This window comes from Pseudophryne corroboree, chromosome 1 (genome assembly GCF_028390025.1).
Source record: "Pseudophryne corroboree isolate aPseCor3 chromosome 1, aPseCor3.hap2, whole genome shotgun sequence".
Classification (NCBI taxonomy): domain Eukaryota; kingdom Metazoa; phylum Chordata; class Amphibia; order Anura; family Myobatrachidae; genus Pseudophryne; species Pseudophryne corroboree.
Window position 1 is genome coordinate 543,864,542 of NC_086444.1, and position 23,040 is coordinate 543,887,581.

The 23,040-nt window shown below is 40.2% G+C and overlaps 1 protein-coding gene across 6 annotated transcripts in view; it reads left to right on the top strand.

Annotated features, from left to right (window-relative positions):
* Positions 1 to 23,040, top strand: part of LINGO2 (leucine rich repeat and Ig domain containing 2) — a 2,057,065-nt gene that overhangs the window by 199,406 nt on the left and 1,834,619 nt on the right. For 2 of the 6 annotated variants that reach the window (XM_063914082.1, XM_063914083.1), the window contains exon 2: positions 3,876 to 3,980. The exons of the other annotated variants lie outside the window; for them this stretch is intronic. The gene's annotated coding sequence lies outside the window, so the exon portion shown is untranslated. The remainder of the gene's footprint in view (positions 1 to 3,875; positions 3,981 to 23,040) is intronic. 6 annotated transcript variants of the gene reach the window in all.

The window sequence follows — 23,040 nt, forward strand, 5'->3', positions numbered from 1 at the left end:
ATATAACGCTTCTTGCCACACATTCAGAGTCACAATATGTACCCAGCTTACCAGCCCATCCAGGCCCCTCCGGTCCCTGAGCACAGTTATCCCCCGTATTCTCGAGGTCACTACTATGACCCCCCTAACCATAACCCAAACCCACTCCCTAACCCCAACCCGACCCCGAACCCTAATATATCATCTCCAGAATACAAATCTATAGGCAATTGCCATAGTCAGTCTTTGGAATGTATACTTTTTGTTGATAGTTTTGTGCTGTTATAAGTCACAATTTTCATGTTTGGGGGTGTATGTGGGGCGGCGTGTTTGTGTTTTTGTGTGTTTTTATTAATATAAGTTTGCATTGTGTTCCACACATGTTGGCATTTTATGCAAAGTTGCACTCTATATATGCCTGTGCATTTAACAGGTTACTTTTGCACCATTAAAACAAAGTCAAAAACTTGGCAAAACTTGTGTTTATGTAAAATTAATTATATTAGTAATCACTTAACAGTTCGTGAAGGTGGGTACAAATGTTTTCACTATTTGGCACTAGAGTAACTCCTCTTTGTGCCCCTTAAAAAGGGCATTTCTAATGGCATTCTTCATAAAATTAAGGCCCATCCTGGGTTCAGTATTTAAAGGTGCAGACCCAGGATGTCCCGGCTCCAAATGCTGGTATAAACGGTCCCAACCCAGGAATGTCCCTGCATGATCCCGGGGCAGAATTCCCGGGTTTAGGCCCTGCATTTTTGGTGTGAAAGGGGTAAGATATGACAATGGGGAGTGAGCAACTGAAGTAATGCATAAATGAATAGTTGTAGTATATGACATATGAACACACAAAATGACACTTAGGTTTTATGGTTTTCCATTCTGTAGTTAAGTTTCTGTATACTTGTCCTCTTCATTAAGGGTTTGAGGGGTTGTTATCTCAAGTGACAGTTAAAAGTTCTATATCTACAATGCAAATCTAGGCATATTTAAAATATGTGATAATAAACAAGAGAGTTGGTGACTGTCACTGGGGGTGGAAGAAGCCATGCAGTAACATAGGATGCACCTGCTTGATCTGATGACATGCCAATGGTCAGGGCTGCCATCAGAAGTTGTGGGGCCCAGGACTTCCAGAATAGGCAGGGCCCCTCACCTTCTGCTCCCCATGAAGCCCCCACAATTTACCGTTCTGGGTGCTGATTTCCAGTCCCAGGACAATGCTGCAGGACAACAGGTGGTGCCCCTAGGCATGAACATAGAGTGCTGGGACCACAGCAGCAACACGGAGAAGGAGTCCAAAGCAAGCAGATAAAGAGAGACAGCACCAGCAGCATTTAAACTTTGAAGCCAGCTGTGAGCCATTTGGAGCACACAGACTGGCAGCCAATCAGGAGCTGCTGTGGCTCTGACTGCCTTGTGGCCAACTCAGCATTCAAAATGCCAATGGCGCTGTCCCTCTTTGGCAGCCTGAGGTGTGCTCCAATCCACACTGCTGCCATGCACTGTGGATTGGAGTCCACTCTGCATGTCCCCTCCTTGATAGTGGCCCTGCCTATGATCCCCAACTGCTAATCAAATGTTCTGATGTCATGACATCAGTAGCAGTGGCACGCAAGCATTATGTTAGTAGTTATTGTATAACAAATGCAATGTAAGATAAAGTCCAAAGGCACAGGATATTTAATGAAACTTAAAGCAGTAGTCAGATAGTAAACTGGAATGCATTCCTTATTGATTTGTAACAGATTCAACTTTTTTCTAACAATGTTTTAGTTTCTCAATGGTGTGTATACATAAAGAAAAGAAAAAGAAACCAAAAATGTATAGAAACTTCTTTGTATCTACTTTATGCATACACTTGGTTCTATAGTGGTTCTATAGTGGTTCATATCCCCCTTCTCCAGATAAGATTTCTTTGATGTTATTGTATACCATACTCACACAGTTTATCAATAGACCTTTCTCATCGAGGCATCTTTAGTTTGTTTAATCGTTTAACAACCACAATTCCAATATCAATTTATTAAAACATTTTTCAAACCAAACACAATCTCAAGGCTCAAAATTAATCCATTGGGGGTACTCCAGGCAAACACAATTTGAAACACAGCTCACCATAACGCTCCGGAATAGTTATAGAGCAAAAAGTATGCCCCCAGGGATAAATGTATTATAGCGCTATAACATTTTCTGCAATGACTCATTACTGAGGCAAAGCAGGAAGGGACATCAACAAGAAGTACAAACATCTTGTCTGCAGAAACAGGGAAGTGAAAGCTAATCCCTCCAGCAATGTCCCCCTCAGTTCACAGTGCATCTCCTTCCTGCCCAGCTCCTCTATGCATTTGTGGAATCTCACTACTCACGAGAGATCCCCTGCGCAGTCAGGAGCCGGAACCTGCCACAGTCGGGTACAGCTCTGTCCCTGTTGTGGTGTATGGAGTGATGAAGTGCACAGGTCGAAACGCATTGGACGCTCTCTGATTTTACCTCTTTTTGAAAGATAAGCATATATTTGATCTTTTAAATCTCTTTTCCATCACTTTTTTTGTCATTTTTTTAATCTGTTAGTCTTTTAATTTTTATATAAAGACATTTGTACTTTTACTCTGTGAAATTATTGTTTTAGTGATCTTATTTTATAAATAAATCATGATATATTTATAATTCCCTTTGAAACATAGTCTCTTTATATACTATTGACACCATTGATCGCTTAGATTATCGTATCCTGGTTACTATTTTTGTTGCATCAAGCATCTTACCCCTGCTTCATATACTTTGGATCTAGCAGACGCTCTATATACAATGTTTAAGGAGTATCATATGAGATATGAGTTGAGATTGTTTCTATATCTGACTGTCCATGATAACTTAAATACTACACCTCAGCGCTGGAAGCTCTCCTTGTACATATATATATATATATATATATATATACTGTATATATATATATATATATATATATACATATATACTGTGTATATATATATATATTTGTATGTATATATATATATATATATATATACACGGACCAACAATCCAACAAGCAGTGGAACGCAGAGACAGAGAAGTTAAATACTGTGGAAAAGTGGTTTTATTCCATTACACAGCAAAGCCAACATTGTCTATTACACAGCAAAGCCAACATTGAGGCAAGCATGCCTCTTTGTCAAGGTGCTGTGTAATTGAATAAATCCACTTTTCCACATTATTTACTGCAACTTCTCCGTCTCTGAGTGCCGCTTCTTTTTGAATCGTTGATCAGTATCACTAAGGTACCAGAGGGTATCCATGTTTCCTGTGTATATAGAAAAGATTTTTTTTAGTAGGTCATTTTAATAGAATACAGCGTATCAGTCCCTATTGAATGATATGCTGTATTCTATTAAAATGACCTACTAAAAAATATTTTCTTGTGGATATGGTGAGTACCCTCTTTTCTACTACATATATACTTGAATTGATGTCCATGGAGTAGAGCACCGTCTAGTTGACTCCTAATCTGCGGACCTTTGTGGTTCCCTTGATATATATATATATATATATATATATACAATGGTCTATGGTGATTTTGCTGATGTAGAGTACAATGATCTTTTATTTTGTGATATTCAAATGCAAGGTGGTTGTCTTCAGCAATTGACCAGATGGTATCCTTGTTTAATGTTGTGAGATCTTACTTCCTTTCCCATGCAATGTGTCCCAAAATCCAGTAAAATGTCTTTACATCCAACACTTCCATGTTGTGGCTTACGTTTCTACAGTGCAAGCTCATAGTGTTACCCAATTGCATTAGGCAAAAAGAGAATAAGCAATTGACAGCTATAGAATTATTAGCCACTCAACCTTGTGAGAAAATTCATGACAGAAAAAAAAAATTTTGCCCACAGAAACCCACTCACTGCTACAAGCATTGCACGAGGAGAGGGATTTAACTGAACACTACTCTCAAAACCAAAATGAAAGAAAGGGGACATCGTCACATACATCATAAGGTGAGCTTGTAAAAATATTTCTTTATTTGTTACGTAGACATATTTTTTAATGAAAATGCATATAGCCAGGATAAATTGTTAATTTTAAATGTCCAAACACCACTAAATTCTATGTATAGCCAGTGTTTTGCCTTCCTGGCACTTTAATTCTCATATCATTGGTCTGCATATCATAAACCCTTTGGCCTTCAGGTTGAAGCTTTCATCTACACTTTGAATTTCAAATGTCTTCCATGTGTCCCTTCTTAAACCTCTGGTTATCAACCAGTTCTCCTCTACTATATAGTTTTCTTCAGCTGTCTTAGTGGATCTTCAAGGGGAATATGAGGTGAAACAAAGCCTAGACGTTGTCTAAAGTATCTAGAGAACATGTTCAATAGTTAATCAACTGGGAAGATTTTGATCCATAAGAAAAATTATGGATTATGTTTACTGAAGTACTTGCTCCTCAACTCCTCTGTACCTTCTTTAAAAAATCCTCACACAAACCTTTAGAGGGGTGTCCAAAGTACACTTTCTGTATAGAACAGGGAGTGATGTTCTGTACAGAAGTTGTCAGTGTGTTCAGGTGACCTCAGACATTGTATGTGGCTCCAAATTCATGTCATCAGCCTGTGTAAATCCAACTCTGGTACTAGTGCAGTGCCAGGGTATCAGGCTGACTCCCATGTAATCCAGCAGCACTGCACCTGGCAGATGATTATAATTCTGTGTTCTGATCTGGTTTATTGTTCTCTGGGTACCTCTGCAGTATATTCCAGCATTTGTTTTATATTTATGATTAGTGATCCACCTGGATGCTCCTCTGGCACTTTCTCTGTCATATCTGGTTCTGACCTATTGCTAGTCTGACTACTTTCTGGTTACAAACCTGTCACATTTAGTATTCACTTGAATGGCCATGACCTGCAGTGGTTAGACTCCACATCTTTGTTCTGTATAACGTCAAATCTAGTTGGCAGTAGTCATCCACTTAATCCTTAAATTCACAAGAGGCTCATACATGCAAAGACAATAGTACTGGGGAATCTGAAATTGGGGCTGACAAAGTGGACATTTCCTTATCAGATAGCTTGTTTTTAATATTCCTGAATTTATGAGCAACAATGTTTATGCCAATTGTACCCCTATGTCTGTCTGTTATTACCCAGTTTTGTTCTATTACTGTTGTTCCAATGCTAAAGTGCAAAGGAATATGCTGCACTATATAATAAACTGTTAATAAATAAATAATTTAAATACTCATGAAAGAAAATTAGCGGGGTCCAAAAGACTAATCAAAAAAGCCCAATTCTTACTTGCACTTGGTGCCCAGCCTCACTCTTCTTTCTAAACTTCACATTCATACCCATTTACTGCACAACAATTGTTTGTAGATTACTGTACATTTTCATTATGTACTGAATGTAAATCTAGGGAAATCCATATTTTAATACATAATCATTGGGTGTTGTAATCGCTTCATTGCACTACAAACATCAGTTTCTTCTCTATCTCTGTCTCTCTGTCTCTGTCTCTCTCTCTCTCTCTCTCTCTCTCTATTTCTCTCTCTCTCTATCAGACACTCGTGTCTGTGTGTTAAAATGCCAAAGTATTGTTGTGTTTTACAGTGATGAAATGCTCCACCACCATTAACCATATTTCTGCTTTAAAGTTAAAATCACACTTAAAAATAGCTTCCATTAGTGGTGTCCTCTTCTGCAAGGTCAGGGACTAAGAATTACAATCTAATCTTTCTTACATTTGTGATAATTGTAGAAATAAATTACATATAAGTGGCATGTAACACAAACTGTATGAGATTTATCATTTCTATAGCACTGTGTTAATGTTTAGAGATTAGAGATCAATTATATGGTAACAAACTCATTTGCAGTGTATGTTGCTTTAACTGTTAGGTATGTTTTCAACTATGAAACACTTTGAACATAAGTCATGTGACACAACCAAATGGCTTCAAAATAGGTGCTTCTCACATACAGTAGGACATACAGTAGGCTTTATGCAGCTTCATCATAAAACAGACTGAATACAATTAACAATATATTTGATCTCTTATTTATTCTTTTTTTATTCAATATCATAATGAATATCTGTAACATTATTATCTGCATGTGAGCATCACATTGCAATTTAGTTTGTCCAACATTTGGTTTGGGATTTAGAAGAACATTAATTAGGATTATATACTGTATCAAGATTTGGGTTCATTTCAATCTGTGTAATTCAGACAATAAAGTATGAATTCTTTTCCCCATGAAATAATAATGCGAAGAGCTGTGTCTAAAATGTATAAGAATTTATCATCTAGAATGCTCCTGCTGAATCTTAATTTACAAATTTCAATGTAAATTTAGTGTATCTCCATTTTTTTAATTTATATGTATATTTATATTAACTTTATTAAACATTTTGCCAGCTTAGATATGCAAGTAATTTGTGTTTATAAACTTCAGTCTCAGTGTACCAACATTTTTACTATTATTGAATTTTTATACTTTTTGAACTCTGTGCCAGTTTTAATTTCAATCAACATTTTAGTAAGAATTTGCTCTTTGCTTTTAGTAGTCATAAGGGAGTAACCACAACAACTGTGAGTAAACTTCCAATATGGAATATACTCATGCTTTCTGCCACACATGTACGTAAAAGGATACGATCAGGATCCTGACAGCTGGGATCCCAACAGTCAGAAGACCAACAGCGTAATTCTGATGTGCAGCATCCCGACAGATCCCGCTTGTAAGTACTGGATTGGGGTTAGGGTTAGGCATTAGTGGAAGGGTTAGGGCTAGGCTGCTGGGATGGGAATGTTAGGGTTAGGCTGCAAGGGTGTGCAGGAGATTAGGGTTATACTGCAGAAGTGGATGGTTAGGGTTAGGCTGCAGGAGGGGATTTACCAGGATCCATCAGGATTCTGTCCACCCGAATTCTGCTGTAGGTCTTCTGACTGTTGGGGTCCCAACCACCGGGACTTCGTACCTAACCTTGACATAATAGAGAAGATATCACATTGAAACAGTCAGTACACTGGACTGTGCATAAGCTATACATAGGGGGAGGGGCTCTAGACTGCACACCCTGGCTGCTTGTAATGAGAGGTGCTACCTTGCTAAGATTTATAGTACTACACATAGAAAAAAAGGGTTCAAGTGCACTATGCAAACATTATATCTGGGCCCTGATCCCCAGACATGAACCCCTAGAATGTTAGGGACTTGCCTGATGAAGTGACCTGGACAATGGTGGGCAGGCCCTTGACTTTGGTTGAATTTCTGCTAATAAACCTCTTATATGATATTAAATTGTAATTCAATTTTGAGGAATCATGTTTGCATAGTGCTCCTGCATCCCTTTTTTTCTATATGTAGAACTTTGTGGTCATTTTTGTATATTTTGAAGAATCCATTTATTGTACTTTAATGAATAACTCATTTTTCTCTCTTCTCAAATGTGTTTTCCTTCATGATGTTTTTAAGTGAGATAAAAGTCTTGTTTTTTATACTGAATTATGCAACTAATGTTTATTATTTATTTTAGATTTTATCTCATTTTATTTTATTGTACTGTAAATATTCTGAATTATATTCTTGCATAATTTATTAATTCCTTTTAATGGATATTAATTGGTTTAATTAATAAAGATTTAACAATTTGCATTTAGTTACAGTAGATTTTATTTTAAATTATCATTATGTGTTAAACAACCTGGTTAATATTTCAACTTAGATTTTTTTTAAAAAGGACCTTCAATTTATTTTTGTACATTTGTGTCCTGAAAATGTCATGGTCTAGTTTCCAATGCACTAGTTACTATTAGTCCCCTTAAGGCTTAGGCTGCATACACTATTCTGAACATACTGTGTAAAAATTCCACTTTTGAACAAAATGCTCAGTTTATTTTGCAGAATTTTAAGAAAAAATTCAAAAGAAAAAATTGGAGCATTGTACACATTTGTGCAGAAACCTTTAGCAGCACTTTTACTGTTCATACATGTCATTTTATGTACAGTGTGTTCACAGTAAAACTACAAATGTGCATATATACTGTAGACAGATATCTGCATTAGGATCTTTCTAAAAACTTTCATAACTAATATGGCATTCTCCAGGCTGTGATTTAAAAGATTGACATGTTTGAGGGCTCACAGAACTTTAAATTAGACATTTTTTTAACTGGTGTAGGGAGTTGTCACTACCCAGATTTTCAATTGGTGAAAGTTGTGTGTGCACTAGTTGTACAAAAGACAAGTGTAGTACTGTTCACATTACCTAGTGAAAAAATCTAAGCAAGCTCAAAAATCAAATTCATAAAACTTGAATAAAACATTTATTTTCCTGCACATCCACCAACTGTTTAATATAAGCAGCAGAGCTAGATTAAGGCTGTTGGAGGCCCAGGGCAATGAAGGTTGTGGGGGCCCCCACTACTAATGTCACTTACAAAGTCTCCCCACCCCTGACACACACATACGTGAGCACATGGATCAGGGGGGTCACTCTTGGCAATGCAGCCCAAGCACCACATGCCAGCATCTTCAAGTCACTATCTCATGGGGTTTTGATTCTCTATCCTGTGAGGCTGACTGTGCAGGAGCTCCTCAGCGGCTGCTTTTACTAAATCTGAGTAACCAGAGAGAAACTCCTACAATTAAAAAATGCAATTTGTGGGGGGCCTAACATGTGGTGGCAACGGGACAGCCACCCCTGTTGTCCCTCCCTTAATCCAGACATGATAATAAGTATTTTACATATGCTTATAATTGCACATCATTCACCATAACAAGCTGCCTAAATACAGTACTAGATTCAAATTTTACAGTTCATAGGCAACATAAAGTATGAGTGATTCCTGCATGATTGTAAGGACAGACATCAATAAACCTAGAACAGATAAATCATTGTCTTCATCATCAACAGCCTTTACTATGAAGCAGTAGCCGCTCTCCTATATTCAAGTGCCTGCAGGACTTGAGCATGTGGTAATAGTGACTTATCAAAACTTTTGAATCTAGCATACTAACACAGGATATACAGTGAGCAACAGCAGCATTGGTACAAGGTCCAGGTAAGTGACACTGAATGCAATATTGAAGACTGCAGCAAGCATTATCTGGGTCCAGAGCGGAGTTCAGGGGAAGGGGGGGGTGGCTTCTGATATCTGCATGTGCTATGATTCAAGTAAGTGGTCAGAGCAGGCTATGGTAAGTCAACACAAAGTTAAACAAGAAATTTGCTAAGAGCAGGAATTAAAAATGACTGATACGAAAGACTGACTGCTTCTACTCAAAGGTTAGGAAAATTAGGAAGCTATTCTCAAGCCAGGCCTCCTCCAGAGGCAATTTGATTAATTGCAATCAACACAGCTCCTAGTAGCCGCCGCATTGAGAATATGGCAAGGGACTGTTAAAATTGTATGTTTATGGACCATACCACTTCTAGTAGAACAAGTTGGATAAACTACTAAATGAATAAGAATCTAGACTTTTTTTTAAGTTGCCTATTATTCAAAACTGAAGGATACCTGGAAGCACATTCTTCTAAAACTTTGTCACAGAAAACCAACTTAAGTAATAATTTTGAACAGTCCAAGAAATCTAGGACCTAATTTACTAAAGGTTGCAGTAATGTGATATTTCTTCTAGAGAATCATCTATTTTGGATCTAAAGTGGTTGCACTGTTGGTCAACAAAATGATTAGACTGAGAAGCAGCATGTGCCAAAGATAATAAACATTTTCTCCATGCTGATTTCAACTTCCCTAATGAACAATATGTGACTGCAGAGCAGAAAAAAAATCATGATTAAGGGGGATTCCACAGACACAATAGATAGGTGAGATACAAGCATTAGAGGAGTTAGTGTAATAATATAACTACCAATCTCTTTCTGTAATGCATAATTTAGGGCCTAATTTAGACCTGATCGCAGAGTTCTGCAATCAGATAGTCATCGCCCAGGGAGAGTAAAAACTCACCCTGTGAAAGTGAGCGATCACATGTGTACATCATGCGAAAATTCCGCCAGACTGTGGACATCTGCAAATCCGTTCGCAACTCACTCACCATCGAATAATTTTTCCAGTCTGTGCATGGCCCAAGACTTACTCGTACAGTGCGATACAAACAGGCTGTTCGGGGCCGGAGCTGACGTCACACACACTTTCCCTGAAAACTCTTGGGAATGCCTGCTTTTTTCCTGACACTCCCTGAAAACGGGCAGTTACCACAAATGTGCTCTTCCTGTCAATCACCTTGTGAATGCTTTGCGACCATCCTGTCGCTGTTTGGCGATGCACCTGCGCATTGTAGTGCATCTGCATGCGCAGTCATATGATAATCGCCTTGCTGTGAAAATTTGCACAACATCGATTAGGACTCAATTGGGCCCTTAGGGGTACATTTATTAAGCAGTGATAAGAGTGGAGAAGTGAGCCAGTGGAGAAGTTGCCCCATCAACCAATCAGCAGCTCTGTATAATTTTATAGTATGCAAATTATAGATGTTACTTCAGTGCTGATTGGTTGCCAACTTCTCCACTGGCTCACTTCTCCGCTCTTATCACTGCTTAGTAAATGTTCTCCTTAGTCTGGTATAGCATAGTTGTATAACATGAGGTTGATTTTCTGAAGAAATTAAAACATTGACCTCAAAATTAGAGCAAAACTCCTGGAAATGACCAAAACAAGGAAAAGAAAAAAAAGTATTTCTATATGGGCACTCACTGGATTGTGACTAAAATATGTATATGTTTTACTAAATAATGGAGGTCTAGGTAAGAAAATAAAGAATCTAACACGTAACTTTTATTATTACTAATAAAACTTAATTTAAAAGCCAGTGAAGTATAGTGTTAATTGTGAAAATTGAAAGATATTGTGTGAATATGTGAAATAAAAATAGTAATAAAGACACTATTCTCTCAATGTTGTCTCTTGTAATTATTTAGATCATATACCAATGTGAATCCTTATATAAGGTATCGACCAATGGTCTCTATAACCTGTAAAAAAGTAGTTCACAGTGTATGTAATACAGCAATCTTTATCAGATACTAGATTTAGAGTTTTGGGGGTAGATTTACTTAAGGTCAATTTTCAAAATTTAGATTGATTTTTTTTAAATTGCCGGAATCGATGTTGTGTAACACACATTTATTAACAGGGATTTTTTTTTAATGTTAGTAAATGTGCATATTGGCCCCTGATACATAGTATCGATTTAGAGCAATTTTCATTGTTTTGAAATTGATCTAAATAGGTGAAAATTGACCTTTATCATATATACCTCACCATGTAACTGATTTTGGTCAAATGCTGCAAAAAAACTATGGTACAAATTATTCATATAAGATATACCAAATGGTTCATCTCGTTAAATCTGTTTTATACTACTACCCAAAGGCAGGGGTCTAATGGGTAAAGGAATCTACTAACCTACAGAAAAAGTTCTATGAGTTTTATTCTTGGCACAGTGTTCACAGATAATCATAACATGTATGATTTTAGCCATCTTAAAGATGACCTGTGAATTTAGTCTCAGGTGCTTCAAGAAAAAAAAATGCCTGCTGAAGTTCTTTAGGAACAAAAAGAAGGGTTTTTTTTTGTCCCTAAAGAACTTCATAATTAGGACCCTGACTCTGTGCTAATGGGAGTAGCTACCATAGATGCAGGCAGTGCAGCTGCTATGGGGCCCAGAGCTGAGAGGGGCCCACCTTCTCTGTCAAAGTTACATGTGTCATATACATTTTTCGCCATTGGGTTGTACGTAGAGGTCCTTTCAAACTTTTTCCTTGGGACCTGCAATATATCTTGGTATGCCCGTGGACTTGCTGCTTTTAGTGTGGTATAAATTGAACTGGAGGGCATTTTAATGTTATATAATATGAATCAGAGCACTGTAATGAGGCACAATATGAACAGGGAGCACTATACCTGTATATCAATGTAATGTGAATTGGGGGTACTATGCGGCATAATGTGTACTGGCAGCTCTGAAATGTGACATAGGGTGGACTTAAGCACTACTGTGATTCATGAAAGAAACAAGGTCACTACTATGGGGCATAACATTAAATAAGACTATACTATGGTTAAGAAAATGAACTAGGGCACTATTATAAGGCATAAAATTAACAACTGCTGCAGAGTAGTGTCTCTCTAGAAGAATTGGGACAGGGGCCCCTTGAAAATGTTGCTATGGGGCCCACAAATTTCTGGCTATGCTCCTATCTTTGCAACCTGTTAGTGATCTCCTACACTGAAATATTTTTAAGACTAATTTTAACTGTGGTGAATGTTTAGCCGTAAACTAGAAAACTCCTTTTGTTTTTTTATTACTATAGTACATGATTTACCTACCATAAACTTGTATATCCTTATCTATTAGGAATTTATCTAGCCCATTCTTAAAAGTAATGACCGAGTCCGCCATCACTACTCTCTCAGGCAGGAAATTCCAAATATGTATTGTGCTTACTGTGAAGAAACCTTTCCGTCTCAGTGTGCAAAATCTCCTCTCCTCTAACCTAAGCAGGTGTCAACGTGTCCTTTTTGATGATCTTACCAAAAACAAATCCCCCGCTAACTCTGAGTATTGACCCCTTATATATTTGTAAATGTTAATCATGTCTCCTCTTAATTTCCTTATTTACAGTGTAAACATGCCTAGCCTAGCAAGCCTTTCCTCATATTTTAGCATCTCCATCCCCTTAATCAATTTGGTCGCCCATCTATGAACCTTTTCTAGTTCCAGAATATTTTTTTTGTAGTATAGTGCCCATAATTGTGCACAGTAATCGAGATGTGGCCTCACTAGTGATTTATATAATGGAAGTATAACATTCTCATCCCTTGCATCAGTTCCTTGATGCATGTTAATACATTGTTTGCCTTTTTTGCTGCATTCAGACTTTGTCTATATTGAAGCTCATTCTCCATTTTGAAGCCCATGCTTCCAGTTTAACTAAGTCGTTCTGAAGAGACTCAGCATCCTCCACTGAATTTATAACCTTACACAGTTTTGTATTGTCTGCAAAAAATTGACACTGTGCTCTATAGACCTACTTCTAGATCATTTAAGAAAATGTTGATTAATAGTGGTCCAAGTACAGACCCCTATGGTACACTGAGTATCTCAGTCTATTTCGAAAAAGTTCAATTTACCCCCATTTGCTGCTCCCTTTTATCCAACCAATTACTCACCCAAGTGTATAATGTGCTCCCTAGCCCAAGTTCTCTTAACTTGTATATAAGTCTCATGTGAGGAACTGTATCGAAAGCTTTAGCAAAGTCTAAAATGATTACAACCACTTCTTTACCCTGATCTAGGTTTGCACTGTTTCATAAAAGCCTATTAAGTTAGTTTTACATGATCTATCTTTCACAAATCCTTGTCAGTTCCTATTAATAACCTTATTGATTTCAAGGACTCCTGTATTCTATTCCTTAAAATACCTTCCAGTACTTTCCTCACTATAGATGTAAGACTTACTGGTCTATAATTACCCAATTCAGATTTACTTCCCTTTATAAATATTGACACTGTTTCCGCTATACGTCAGTCTTTGGGAACCATGCCTGATGTAAGTCAGTTAATGAAAATCAAATATAGCGGTCTTAATAATTCGGAGTGTAGCTCCATGAGAACCCTTGGGTGAATTCTGTCAGGACCAGGTGACTAATTATTCTTAATTTTTTTTAATCGGTCACAGACTACTTCCTCACTTAAATAAGCACTTAGCAGTGGGACATTCTCATTGCTGATGTTATATGTCAGTCCCGCCATCTGGTCCTCTCTTGTGAATACTGACGAAAAAAACTTGTTTAATTTTTCCGCTATGTATTGTCGTCTTTGATTAGGATGCCCAACTTGCCTTTTAAAGGGCCTATACTCTCTTTCTTTAATATTTTGCTATTGATGTATTTTAAAAAAACCTTTTTGGGGTTTGATTGACTTTCCTTTGCTATTAACTTTTCTGTTTCTATTTTAGATGCTCTAATTTCTTTTTTGCATATTTTGTTACAATCCTTATAGTACTGGAATGACTCTCCCTTCCCGTCCGATTTATACTTATTGAATGCTCACCTCCTTTTGGCCATTGGTTCCTTAATCTTTTTGTTAAGCCACATTGGTTTGGAATTATTACTCTTTTGTTTGCTGCCCATGGGAATGAACTTACAAGTATAACTAGCGAGCAACGTTTTTAATACCTCCCATTTCTCTGTGGTTTTCTTGCCTTGAAACAAAATATCCCAGTCAATGTCCCTTAAAGCTTCCCTCAACTTGACTTTGCTAAAGTTTAGAGTCTTAGTTGAGTCTATATAGGGCTGTTTGTTAAAACTGATATTGAATGTGACCATATTGTGGTCGCTATTTTCTGTATAATAGCTTTTACAGTTTGTCAATCTATTTTAGCCTATATACTGAATAGGCTTCACATTTCCTAAAATATACAATCTAATGGCTTTGTCCTCCTTAAGCCTTCACCACCTTACACCACTTTTCTGGGATTTACTGTATCAGGTGGTTTATCCAGTAGTTCAGACTTTGGGCCTAATTCAGACCTGGTCACAAGCAGGTGTTTTTTACACTGCTGCAACCAGGCAGTCACTGCCTACAAGGGGAGGGGGTAATCGCTGTGCAGGGGTGCGAATGCATGTGTAGAGAGCTGCACAAACAAAAGTTTGTGCAGTCTCTGCACAGCTCAGGACTTACTCAGCCGTTGTGATGATCCGGCCTGGAGCTGACATAAGGGACCCTCCCTTAAAATGGCTGGACACGCCTGCGTTTCTTTGGACACTCCCTGGAAATAGTCAGTTGACACCCACAAATGGCCTCTTCCTGTCAATCTTCTTGTGATCGCTTTTTTCATAAAATCCACCGCTGTCCGGCGATCCCCGTTGCTGGCACCCAACATGCCTGCACATTGCGGTGCATACGCATGCGTAGTTCAGACCCGATTGCACTGCTAAAAAAATACCTATCGTGCAATCAGGTCTGAATGACCCCCTTTATTCCAAGTAGCTTATCTAATGAAATACTATACTTATTTGACCCAGCAATTATTGAAGAACCATAAAGGTGCAGAAATGTGCATTGCTGGACATTATAGCAAATTTGGTAAAGAGCACATTAATGCGGTATGAGCATCTCAGGAACCCAGCTCTGAAAATAGCGTACATTAATGAGAGCCTTTTCTGGGCATACTTGTCTGGCAAAGATCTCTGCTTGCTCTGTGTGGCTCTCAGGGAAGGGCGCGAAAGTGTGGTATTCTAGTAGAAGTAGGTGCAAAGTCTCAAAGTAGTCCACTTCTCAATTGGATCACATAGCAGCTGAACCCCTTGGACCTTCTGTAGTCCCACTAGTCTCACTTAACACTTACAATACTATTACATAGCCTAATTGTACTATTTGAAAACACATTTATCTTGATACTTCATTTGTATGGGACCTTGGAATATGCAAGTGCTATATAAGCATAAAGTATGCAAGTGCTATACAGTATAAGCATATAGTAAAGACTGACTAAAATCAAAATTATCCAATTTCTTATGTCATCCATGATGTTCAAAAATATATGCAAACATATTACAACACAAAATTTATTTTTCTTTTTTTTACACTACTGAACAATACGTGTGTGTAACTAACTGCATCAATAATAAAAAAGTAAATGTACAGTATAGGTAGATTTCATTCTGCTAATAAATATTTGTGAATTATGAGAATTATATGATCTGGTTTATTTAACATTTTAAAACAAATTCACATATGTGAAGGCGGTTCTTTGCATGCAGAATTAAACATTTGAGATGACAGATACTTCCTTGCCAAGATAGTTCTATATCCTTGGGTGACTGTGCAGTGAATTAAATGAGTCATGTATTTGTAAACACTTTGGGCTCCTAGATTTACATAATGGATTCATAATGAATAGTCAGCTATCGACTATAAAAGAACACATCCCATATTTATTGTGGATCTACAGCTGTCAATGCTTTTAATGCAGAGTATACTGTATATTCATTAAATTATATTTCAAACTGTGTGTGTGTGTGTGTGTGTGTGTGTGTGTGTGTGTGTGTGTGTGTGTGTGTGTGTATAAAGGAGAAGCTTTTCAGGACTTCTCTTCTATTTTATACAACATATAAATGTGTCCACCTATACCTTTGAGAAAATGATGCAAAATAACCGTTTATTACTAAATAATGCACACTTTTTGTCCATTTTGTTTAAAATGTTTTTACTGTCTTTTTTTTTTTTACTTCAAGAATTTTTATTGAGAAAAAATATAATTTTTTATGGGGTACAGAAAAGAAAAGAGGGGATGAGTAGTACATCATACAACCTGGTATATAGGTATACAATAAAACATAAATCAAACGGAGGGGTACAGGAGGGGGGAGGGTAGGGAGCATCTAGTAAATCCAGAGTGCTTGTACTCTCACGGGCTAGAGAGGAATCAAGTGAACCTTCTCGAGAAAGAGAGGGACAGAATACGCCCAACAATTACAGATGTAATAATAGAGATCCTAAAGCGATAGTACGAGGAGGGAGAGAGAACCAATAGCATTACAAAGGGAAACCTAGAATCCAACATAGTGAATAGAGGCTGTTGAAGAGAAAGAAAAAGGAGGAAGGTATGTAGGAATGTGCAGAGGGCCCATCGATACATTTATAGGAGATAGTGTTGGCTGGAATAATTGGAGGAGGAATCTCAGTAAGCTGGTACAGCAACTCTTTACTCACTGTCCGGTTGTTCAATTAAACTAGTCTGAGGAGGGTCGCTTGGAGAGGGGTTGCGAAAGTAATGGGAGCCCTCGCCAGCCGTAACAAACTGCTGCCACAGAGACCAATTTTTCCTTGGAGAGGGTGAACTGTCGGGAGGGGGGAAATATTCAGTTTCCAAAAGAAAGTGGTGATTTGTTTTGTGGATTACTTTTAGTAAAGTAGGGGGCGCAGGTTGTTTCCAGAGTTGGGCCAAGTTAGAGCGAGCGGCAATTAAAATGTGACCTAGTACATATCTGCTAGATGGTGGACCGACGAGGGAACAATATGTAATAACGCGAGGGCAGGGTCCGGGGTTAGGTGAGTATCGAGAACTCTATTAATCAGGTCAAAAACTTCAGACTAATAATTAAGAAAGTGAGGGCAGGACCAAAATATGTGGAAGATGTGTCCCACAGAGCCACAAAGCCTCCAGCATTTATTTCTGCAGGAGGGACAAAATCTGTGCAGTCGGTCGGGGGTCAAATATATTCTGTAGATTCGTTTTATGTGCATCTCGGTGTGGTTCAGGCATCGGGACATGGAGTGGGAGGCTAAGCAAACTTTTCGCCAGTCAATCGGAGATAGCGTCCTGCCTAAATCTGATTCCCATTTCAATTGTGCATTAGATTTGGAAGGGGAAATAGGAGTAATCAGTAGGTTATACCAGAATGTGATATCACCCCTGGATTTATTCAAGGAGAGACGAGAGAAAATCAGTTGTGAGGTCATGTCCGATGACAATGAGGCATTGGGAATCAATCTCCACCAGTGTGCGATTTGCAAGTAGTGAAACAGTTCTGAAGTGGGTAGAGAGAACTTAAGTTGAAGGGCTGGAAAAGGCAACAGAGAGAGTCCGTTGAGAAGAGCACTTAAACATGATATACCTGCTTGTTTCCATTTAGAGAGATTCAGATGGGGTATCATCTTTGTGAGTGTAGTGATGGAGATCTGTGTGAGACAACTGGTAGGGGTCTGTAGAGTGGAAGATAGTTTGTCCCAGGATGTTAGCGCAGCTTGTGTGGATGGAAGCAGGTGTGGAAAGGCAGGCCGGAGCCTATTGGGAATGCGGAATAAATCTGCAAGGGGGAGCGGGAGGGCTCGAGTCTGTTCAAGGTCCACCCAACCTATCTGGGTGTTGACATCGAAATAGTGTTTAAGAGAAGCCAGGAGACAGGCTTCCTGATATAGGAGGATGTTAGGTAGATATAGACCTCCTAGTGCTTTAGGCAGGACTAATTTAGAATGTGCCAGGGAAGGCGGCTTCGAGGACCAAACATATCTAGTCATTATAGAGGAACAGGTCCGGAGGGCCTTCTTTGGAAAGTTATAGGGGATCGTGCGGAACAGGTACATTTATTTGGGGAGAAGAGACATTTTAAAAGCAGCCATACGGCCTAGCCAGGAGACCTCATAGGAGGCCCAGGATTTTGCCAGGGCCTCAAGCGTCTCTATTAGAGGGGAGAGATTGGAAGTGAAAACATCGGGAGTATGGGTCGGGATGTTAATACCAAGGTATTTTATCATGAGGTTCTGCCAATTATAGGGGTAAGATGATTGGAGGGCTGGCAAGGAGTGGGAAAGGTTGATGGGTAAGGCATCTGTCTTAGTGGTGTTGAGCTTATAATAAGAAGCCTGGCTATATGCATCTAAAGTAGAGTGTAAGAGAGGAAGAGTGTGGATGGGATCAGAAATAAACAGGAGAACATCATCCGCAAAGAGACTTAATTTGTGTCGGGAAGATCCAAATTGCAATGCTGTAAAATGGGGATTATTCCGGATTGAGATGGCTAGAGGTTCAATTGAGAGAACAAATAGTAGGGGAGAGAGGGGACACCCTTGTCTAGTACCATTGGTGATTGGAAAGGAGTCAGAGAGGAATCCATTGCTGAGCACCCGGGCCGTGGGGGAGCTATATAGCGCCAAAACAGAAGTCAAGATACGATCTCTAAAGCCAAAACGAAGAAGAACTTCACGCATATACGTCCAGTTCAGTCTATCGAAGGCCTTCTCGGCGTCTAAGGACAGCAAGAGAAGACCTTGGTCATTTGAGAGTGAGTCAATCAAGTTAAAGACCCTGCGCGTTTTATATGACGCTTGTCTCCCAGTCACAAAACCAGTTTGGTCCGGGTGCACCAGCAATGGAAGGAATTGGTTAACGCGTGTCGCAATCAGTTTGGCATATAGTTTAAGGTCACAATTGAGCAATGCTATAGGACGATAGTTGTGTACGTAAGCCGGGTCTTTGCCAGGCTTGGGGATGGTGACTATATGTGCTTCCAACAGTTCTGGTGGGAGGATGCCTAGACTCGAGAACGCGTTGAATAGGGCAGTCAAATGGGGGGGTAAGAATATCGTGGAAAGCAATATAGAAATCAGCAATAAACCCGTCATGGCCAGGGGCCTTGTTTCGGGGAGAGGTTTTAATAGCTTTAGAGATTTCAGCAGGGGACCAAGGGGCATTAAGTGATGACAACTGCTCCTGGGTAAGAGTGGAAAAGGGAAGATCATCTAGAAAATAAGAAATAGAGAGAGGAGTGGGTTGGGAAGTTGAGGAGTCATCCAGCAAGTTGTAGAGTTTGGCATAGTATTGTGCAAAGAGGTTTGTTATGTCCTTAGGGTTTAAGACTTTTTGTTTTGAGGGGGAGTAGAGAAATTTTATTTTGTTTCTAGCTTGTTGGGCTCGTAGTTTGCGGGCTAGCAGTCTACCAGATTTATTACCTACGAGATAAATTTTTTGCCTCATCCGATGCAATGCCGCTTCTGTACGAGCAAGCAGCAGTTGTTGGAGACGGCAACGTACATTAGATATTTCTTTTTTAAGAAGTCTGGAGGGATTAGCTATATTCTCTGCTTCGAGAGCAATCAGTTCATCTTCTAGTTTCGACTGCAATTGGAGGGCTTGTTTTTTGAGGGTGGCACCAGCCTGGATAGCCGCGCCATAATTAACTGCTTTAAAGGCGCACCAGTGGTTCACAGTAGAGGTGTCTAGAGGGGAATTAGTAGCTAGATAGGAGTTTATGGAGTCAAGGATAAGTTTCTTGGACAAAGGGTTATTCAGGAGGTAAGGGTAGAGGTGCCACTGTCGTAAAGGGTGCTGGGTGTCATGAAGGTTCCATTTCCAGAGGACGGAGGCATGATCAGACCAGGTGATTGGAAGGATATCTATATCCCTAGTTCTCTGTAGAGACCATTTGTCACACAGAATTAGATCTATTCTGGAATAGGAGTTGTGAACCGAGGAATGGAATGTATATTCCCGCCCTGTGGGATTACGGGTTCTCCATATATCGTATAGATCAAATTCTGTGAGCAAATTGCGGAAGGCTAGGGAGGGGCCGGATTGGGCAGATGGGATGGGGTGAGAGGGATAGCGAGATTTATCTAATTTCGGGTCTAAAACTAAGTTATGATCCCCCAATATGACCAGAGTGCCTTTAAGCGATTTACGTATCGTGAGGAAAAGTTTAAGTAAAAACGGTACTTGGTTAGAGTTGGGGGCATATAGGCAAACTAGTGTAGCTGGTTTATCGACAAGGAGGCCCATTAAAATCAGGTATCGGCCATTTTTGTCCGAGATCTGAGAATGGAGGACAAAGGAAACATGTTTGCTAAACAGGATAGCCACCCCGTTGCGTTTGAACAGGCTGTTTGCAAAGTATCCTACAGGAAAGTTGCTGTTTTTAAAAAGGGGAGGGTTAACAGAGGTGAAATGGGTTTCTTGTAATGCAATTACATCAGCTTTTTGTTGTTGGAAAAAAGAGAGTGCCAATCTGCGTTTGTTAGGTGAGTTCAGTCCTTTAACATTAAGAGAGAGAAGATTCAACATTGGAAATACATGTCAGAAATGAAACGGAGAAATCTAGACAGAGCATTGTAGGTGGGAACATGTAAAAAATCAGAGTACCACAGTAAATATAGAACAAAGAGGAGTCTGGAGCTCGGAAGGGAAAGGGGCAGGTGTCTGAACCAGGGAGTGGGGAAACAAAAAAAAAAGGTCCGGTATATTGGACCTGCATGACTACTGCAGGGGAGGGAGAACAAAAATACGGGAACTTGCAGTAGTATAGAAAGAGTTGGAGGCGGGCTGGCGGAGCAGACACCGCCACTTCAACATAACAACCTGAAAAAATGCAAACATGTATAGCAAATCACGTGGAAAAACATGGATAATAGCATAAGGGGTGAGAGAACAGGGTCGTCTGTAAGTATTACTAAGACAGAATAGCGCCCCTTAACAAATAAGACAAATCTAGACGACAACTAATAACGAAGAAGAACCAATGAAAAACAAGATAAAGAGTGAACCTGTAACACATAAACCTGGATAAGAATAGGCAAATGAAATGAGCAGCAACGTCAGTAGGGCTTCACATCTCAGTAGAGGGAAAGGTGTCTAAAGCCTCAGAGGGCCAAAGCGCAATTGGAAGGACCTAACATAACTATCACATAGCTCAGGTATTAGACCAGTCGTGGCGAACAGCAGAAGTACGCAGCAGTGCAGCCGACTTCTGAACGGTAATGTCCCAGTCCAACAACAATTTAACTCCCGCATCTAGGGAGGATACGATGAAGGTAGAATCCTCGTAGGTAATTATCAATTTAACAGGGAATCCCCAACGGTACATTATGTCATGTGATCTGAGGGCGAGAGTGATGGGTGCAAGGGCCCGCCTCTTTGCATGGTGACAGCAGAGAAGTCCTGAAAAATTTTAAGACCCCCTAAGGTATCTGAATTTTTGGATTCTCTAGCGGCTCTCATGATACGTTCCTTAACGGGAAAGAAATGGACACGGAGGAGGGTGTCTTTTGGGAGGTCAGAAGAAACGGTGCGAGGTCTGGGAAGGCGGTGGATGCGGTCAATCAGGAGCTCTGCAGAGTCCGCAGCAGGGAGTAATTTTTTGAATAAAGCTGTGGCATAGGGTTCGAGCTCAGAGCTGGTGACCGAGTCCGGTATGCCCCTGATCTTGATGTTGTTTCGTCGCGACCTGTCCTCCATTTCCGCCATCTTTGATTTAAACTGGTCCAGCTCCCGTTGATGGAGGTCATGGGAGGAGACTAGTTCGTTATGGGATGTAACAAGTTCTTCAACCTTGCGTTCCAGGTGGTCAGTTCTGTTCCCTATTGCTACCAGATCAGTCTTGACCTCACGGACAGCAGAGGTCAGGTCTTTGGAGAGTTCTGACTTGAAGGTAGCCAAAATCTGGCAGAGGGATCTCACTGTCAAGGGTACATCAGATTCACAGTCAACTCCTAAAACCGTGAGAGTGGAGGACAGGAGATTCGACATCCCAGGGTCCGGCATGGTAGATGGAGAGAGGGCGCTTTGTATAGGGGAGATCTGAAGGGGTTTCTGGGGGGAAGGAGATTTTAGGAGGCACCGAATCTTTGTTCTTTTTTGGAGGCATTCCTCGATGCCAGGGAAGTATCCAGATGTTGAAAAGAGGTGCACCGACAGAACGGGGACCGAACAGAGGATATATGTGAAACAGGAGCACTTAGTCACATTGGCAATCAATACATGTTGATTAAGTGAACAGAAGTGGCGGTGGAGGGAGTGAGCAGCTCTCACATTTCGGGGTTTACTCCCTTAGGCACCCGGAGGGTTGTAGGGCAGTTAGCTTGAAAATGTGGCAGGGTTGTAGATGAGTGACACCAGTACAGGGATCAGCTCCGCACCAGGGGGGAGAAAGTTCAACGTGGAGAAGCGAAGCTAAAGACGCACAGGACACTTCGTCTTGCTGGTTGCCTCTAATACAGTGGGGAATGAGCCGTCAGGAGCGGCCACTTTCTTCTCCAGGGCCCTCTGGAGGGCAGCTCCTAGTAGAGAAGCGGGCCACAGGAGTTGGGGGTAGATGTGCGTTGGACCTACGAGAGACAAGGACGCCAGTTCCAGCAGCGCTATATCGGGAGGAACTATTCAACGGGAGCACCCCGTCACAGGAGCAGATGGTAGCATGGAGAGGCGTACCGGCACTGATCCTCCAAGCCGGGAATGTGGCACTTGTGGGCAGGCACCAGGACCGGAGTCCACAGTGCCTTGGCTGTGACAGGGCACAGGTAGTTGGGCTGTGGAGCAAAGTCTCGATTGTGCAGGGCCTCAGAGGGGTGAGTGAGCAGGCACACTGGTGGGGAGAGACAGAGGCAAGTGAAAATGCAGGGGGACGCTGGTTACAGAGTGCATAGGAGGGTCTGGCACTGAAGAAAGCTCTGCACTTACAGTTTGGGTGTACCAAGAGGGCCGCCGCCAGGAGCACAGGCAGGAGAACTCCTAGAATAACAGCAGCTGCTGA